The sequence below is a fragment of the Fukomys damarensis genome, unplaced genomic scaffold (assembly GCF_012274545.1).
Source record: "Fukomys damarensis isolate Sample0158 unplaced genomic scaffold, DMR_v1.0_HiC HiC_scaffold_9, whole genome shotgun sequence".
Classification (NCBI taxonomy): domain Eukaryota; kingdom Metazoa; phylum Chordata; class Mammalia; order Rodentia; family Bathyergidae; genus Fukomys; species Fukomys damarensis.
Window position 1 is genome coordinate 45,410,516 of NW_022900921.1, and position 6,232 is coordinate 45,416,747.

Genomic DNA, 6,232 nt, shown 5'->3' on the forward strand with positions numbered 1-6,232 from the left:
GTAAGTGTACACATGCACGTATATGCACACAGAAAGGAGGATGGCTCTGCCTGCTAATGATGACACTAGTCTTTCATTTAGAAGCAATCATAGGTTAGAGTTTTGTACAGAGCCTGTGCAAGTAGTATCTAAGCGTTTGAGTTATGGGGAATTACAATGCCTTCAGAAACTCTCTTCCCTTGTCGTTGCTAACCTGTAGCAGTTTCCCTTCTCCCAGCACAGTAGTCCCCTGTTATACATGGCTTCCTCTTTTGTGATTTCACTTACCCAAGGCCAACTAAGATCCAAACATTTACTTAGAAAATTCCAGAAATATAGAAAACACGTTATAAAGTACACACCCTTCTGTGTAGTATGAAGACATCTCACAAGGTTCCATTCTGCCTCCTGTGACTCAAATCACACCTCTGTCCAGTGTGTCCTTGCTGTCCCTGCACCCTACCTATGAGCCAGTAGCTGTCTTGGTTGTCAAATGGATAGTTGTAATGCCACAGCACCTCTGTTCAAGTAATCCTTACTTTACCTTCCTGGTGGTCCTTATATGAAGGGTAGTAATGCTGGTAAATTTACTAGAGTATGTTATTATGATTTTCTTATGTTAATATTAGTTATTATTGTTAACCTCTTATTGTGCTCGATTCATGTTATGAAATATAGTAAGTGTATGGGTATAAGGGAAAATATGGCATTTACTGCATAGGGACTGGTACTGTCTAGGGTTTTAGGCAACCACTAAGTGTCTCAGAACTGTCTGGAGAGAGTGAGAGATGGAGCCGAGGCCTTCCAGGCACAGAATCAGGACCCTGACCATTGTTAGAAATACTTATTGATAGATTCGCAGTCAAGCTTGACCACATGGGCTAATCTACTCTGGGCAAGCTCTAGTCTGTTCACTGTCATTCAGTCTGAGACAGTACACATGGAGAGGCCTTTGGGACTAAGACTGCCATTTCCTGATCATTTCCTGATCACATTTTGGGGCAGTGGATTATCACCATCATCTGGTTCTAGGGTATTTGGGAGGATGAGATACATTCAAGGGCAGCCATAAAACTTGGTGAGGAAAAACCGCTAAGAGTCAAATGAGAATGTTTAGAATCAAATAATGAAGTTGTATTTCTTGTTTTTTCCCCAGATGGAAAGCTCTATGATGCTTATGTTATATATCCAAGGGACCACACATGTGGTTCAGAGGGGCCCAATTCTTTGGAGTACTTTGTCCACCAGATACTGCCTGATGTTCTTGAAAATAAATGTGGCTACAACTTATGCCTTTATGGGAGAGATCTGCTACCTGGAGAAGGTAAAGCTGTCTACATACATGAGAGGTAGAAATTCTAGCTAGTGAAAGTCTAAGGTTAAATGATCTTATTCCTGCAATAGAAAAGGAATTGCATTGACCAGTCAGACCTTATGACTAGAGCTTTTAAATCATTCTTCAGGAAGTACTCATCCCTGTCATTGGCCTTTCCAGGAGTGTCAGCAATGTGACAAGCTTGGAGTAGTATAATTTAATAATAGTGTAATATAATTAGCCTTGTGGAATGGCTGGCATTTCCTCTGTTTTATTTTTTTTGTCCCCAGCTGGATGACTCTGGTACCCCTTTATTAAAAGAGGACTAAAAATTTGAAGAATTTAGTTCTGATAGTCACAGGCATTAGCTAAAAAAAGTAAAATGCTCAGAGTACATTCATGATTTTCCTTCGATTGGTGAAATGTTTACAAACATATTCTCACCAGAACAATAAAGCTGTGGCTTCTGTTTCTTAACATTTTTAGCCTATGTTATTTACTTTTGACAGTTTTATGACAATTCCAGCAACTTAGGTAGCTATTTTTATCTTTCCTCCATATATTTTTCAAATACCTTTTAACTTCCCCTGTAAACTCTTCTTTAATTCCTCAAAGATAAGGAAGGATTTGGGATGTGAAGGAAGCTGGATATCATGAGCATATGCCTAATAACATTTTATTTAGCATTTCAAGCCAAGAAGAGAGATTAAGTCCCTGTAGCCTGACAGGCACACACAGGTGAATTTGGTCCCTCCTGGAATATCTGGGTAGCATTCATTAACAGCCTGGTAAAGGCTCCGAGGACCTGAAAATGTACAATTCAGGAGGATTCAATTTCATCCCTCTCAGGAGTTTCCCTGGTTCCCTCAAGTCCCAGTGACCACCTATGCAGGGAGAGTAATGCATAATGGGTAATGGCCTCAAGTGCTACTTCCATGTCACAAGTGTGCTCAGTGATCTATGGGTACCCAGTTGTCTGTAAGGTCACACTGTGCATCACAGATGGCCATAAGCTTTTCATCCTTCCTTTCTCAGTCCATCAAGCTAACTTTGAGCTGTACTTCTCCCCAGCCAACTGGGATGCCCGATGCTCTCTGCCCATAAACTTATGCTGCCCTCTCTGGGAAACACCACACTCACTAAGGATGGTTTCCTCTTCCTTGCCATCAGTGCTGGTCCCCTGATCTCTCCTTTCCTTTTAGGTAGAGTAAAACCCAGCAGAACACCATGGAGCTCTGCTGTCCTCTAGGAGAAAGGCCCAAGTTGGCCATGCAGCATGTCTGTTCCTAGGGTGGCTATATTCCAGCCACCCCTAAAATTCACGCCACACTTCCTCCAGAGTGGACGATCCTGACAGTCTCCATCCAACACTGTCTCGTTCTCTCATTTCTCATTTCACAGCCTTTAGCAACCACTATTTGAGATCTTGAGTTGCTTGGTTGTGGCTGCGTTTCTTTAATGTACTTCCTTCCACCTGCCAGAGTGAGACCAGGGTGTGGCACATGGTTTTCTAAGTCTGCCTAGAGCTGGTGGAATCACCCCAGTACTGATGCTCCCTTAACAGTGAGTGAGAGCTGATCTTCCTTAGGCTTTTTCTAATCTGAATCAGACCAGCTCCTTCAAAAGAGGTTGTTGGGATGCAAAGTGCATCCAGGACCTCCCCGGAGCCCATCATTTTCAGGGGACCAGGCTTCCTGAGTTTGTAACCTTCCATCTGAGAGTTAAAATGTTGAGCCCTCTGAAGCACAAGAACAGATATTCTAAGTTGACAACCATCCAAGGATATTTTGGTGAACTCACAGTCCAAGTCACCCGGGAAGTTATAGGTTAGATGCTTCCACATCCCCATCTAGCTGGGAGATGGTTTTAGGATTGATCTACCTGGGAACAAAGAGGGAATTGGGGCTGATATTCTGTTGGGGAAATGGATGAGGAGGAAAAAAAGACAGGTTCTCTGTCCACGAACATTTCCATTTTCTGAATAAGTGACTTGATTGGTATCAGATGCTAACATCAGCTTATAATATGAGAATTTTAAAAATGCTCAGAACATTTGTGACCCAAGCATTAGATTTCAAAAAGCAATGATAGAAAAATCTCAATCCCTTTCTCATGTAACCAGATGTAGCCACTGCTGTGGAAGCCAGCATCCAAAAGAGCAGGCGGCACCTGTTCATCCTGACCCCACATGTGTCACACAGCAAGGAGTTCATCTATGAACAGGAGGTGGCCCTGCACTGTGCCCTCATCCAGAATGACTCCAAGGTGATTCTGATCGAGATGGAGGCAGAGAACAAGCCGGGCGGATTGCAGGCTGCAGGGCTTCAAGATTCCCTCAGCCATCTCATGCGAGTGCAAGGCACCATCAAGTGGCGGGAAGACCATGTGGCAAACAAGCGGTCCTTGAACTCCAAGTTCTGGAAACATGTGCGGTACCAAATGCCAGTGCCAAGCAGACCTCCCAAAGAAGCTTCCAGTGAGGCCTCCTGAGGGAGGAACAGCAGTGATGCTCCATAGCCTGAAGGGCATGTGGAGACATCTCAAAGTTTGCAAAAAGCTAATAAGATCTTACCTTAGTTAAACCACTAAATAAGTTAAAGGAGTCCATATTTTACTGGCAAGAGAAAGCTGAGCCACATAAGGAATGTGATCTTGATCTCACTGTCATTCAGAGCCTTTTAGAATCCTGACTGAAATCATATTTCCAGAGTGTGTCTATAGCTACTCATCTTTCTAGGTACCTATATTCTTTTTTTTCTCTCTCATTGAGTTTATTGGTACATTTTAGGTATACAGTACAGTTACATTCATCATTGGGATCTTGTACCTTTACATGACAGGTCTTGGTTATCGTTTTTCCCCTTTGTCCCTGCCCTCCCTTCACCCCCTCCTACCCTCCCAATTAACAAACACTTTATTTCCATTTTTTAATATTTTTTCTTTTCCCTTATCCTTCCCACTTTCCCTACACCTTTAGCCCTTTTCTTCCTATTTCACATTGTCAATTATATCATTAGGAATCTTATGTACTATTATAGTTTTTCATGCCAGAGAAACTATTTGGTATTTACACATGTGACTTATTTATTTTACTTAGGAGTATATCCTCAATATGTATCCATTTTCCTATGAGTGACTCTAATTTCTCATTCTTTATGGTTGAGGAGTATTCAATTTTATAGAAAAAACACATCTTCTTTATCCAGTCTCCAAGTATGTTCCTATATTCTTACTCCACAGCCTCGGATTAGTTACCAGATGAAAGAGGACATCAGTTAAAGTTGAATTTGAAGCATAGAACTTAATCTAAAGTTGATCTCTAATTCAAATTCATCTTGCTTTTTTATTTGCTAAATGTAGCTACTTTGTAAACTGTTGTGTTTTTATGTGGTACCATCAGATATTATTGAAATAGCAAGTGATCAAACAATGAAAAGGATGCAGCATATCTGATTCCCACCATATAATTTGAAATCAATCCATCAATTTCTATTTTTGATTTACCATTAGTGTGACTGTTATGGCTTGCATCTAGATGCCCCCCTAAAACCTCATGCAGTTGTAGATGGGGCTTTTCAAAGGTGGCTGGATCTAGCTTATGTGATGTTGGGATCTAGGGTGCATGATTACTAAATTATCCCATTGATTGGTTTGGCCTAATTCTGGGTAGGATTAAGGGTACGCCACCCTAGATATGAATGTATCCATCCTAAAGCAAATAGCCAGGATAAAATATAAGGGACAGAAAGAGAGTTGTTGCTCATCACTTGCTGCTTTGCTGCCTTCTGCCCTCCATGAACTCCTCTGCGGTGCCCATCTGCCATGCTACCTGGGTTAGAGCCAGCCAGCTATGGACTGAACATGTGAACTGTGAGCCAAATCAACCTTACCTCCTTTAGTTTTGAGTGTCAGATATTTTGTTTCAGCAATGACAAAAGTAATTATTACAGTGGTCATGAATTCCTTAACTTCTTCAAAGCTTGGTTTCCTTGGGTAAAATCAGTGGAATAATACTAAACATTTTGGTTTTCTATGCTAATGAAAATATAGAAGTATTCAAACCACAGAAAAAATTCAATAAGTGGCTAAATTGTAATTATTCATGAAACCTCTCTGTGTCTCCTTTAATGTTGGCTATAGTCTGTGACTTCTTTCAATGGAGATCTCTAAGAGCTAAATTCTCTCCAGTTTCATTACTGGGAACAGATCTGCCTTTATCCCTGCCTTCCTAGCTAACTAAAGCGATGGGTGTATTTTTGATTTACGGACTTAGAGAATTTTGAAACTGATTTTATTTCCCTGTTTATATTAGCTACTTGAAAGTATAAAGCTAAATTTGGCATCTTTTTACAGCAAATATAAAGAACATGGTAACACAGAATGGCTGATGATCTGTTTCATGGTACATAATACTGAGCTCATTGCTCCATTACATGTATTCCTATACACACCACTTCATACTCACCTGAGTTCTTTGTGACTCATTTTGTACAGCTGAAAAGTGAGAGGATCGAGACAATGAACCTTGAGATCCTTCTCAGCTTCAACAGTTGCTCATGATTCCAAGTTGTGGGCTCATAGTGAGGTCAGGGAACTGCTGGACACCTGAATTCTTATTCAGCAGTTGAAACTTCACTTGGTACTTCCTCTGTATGGGGTGGTAAGATATTCACACAAGAGAGTGTGAGCAATACAAATTCAGCCAAAATCTGTTGGACTTATGCCATACAGTTATGGTGAAAATGTTTGTGAATTATAAGAACATGGAGAATTATTTTTGAGTCATTTTTCATAAAATAAAACATACATCCTCAGTATTCAATTAAATAAATTGTGATAGCCTAACACACCTGTATGTTATAACAAACAGTCAGACATCATCATTCCAGAAAGTTCCATTGTGATATCTCACCTGTCCTCCCACAGGCAAACAATGTT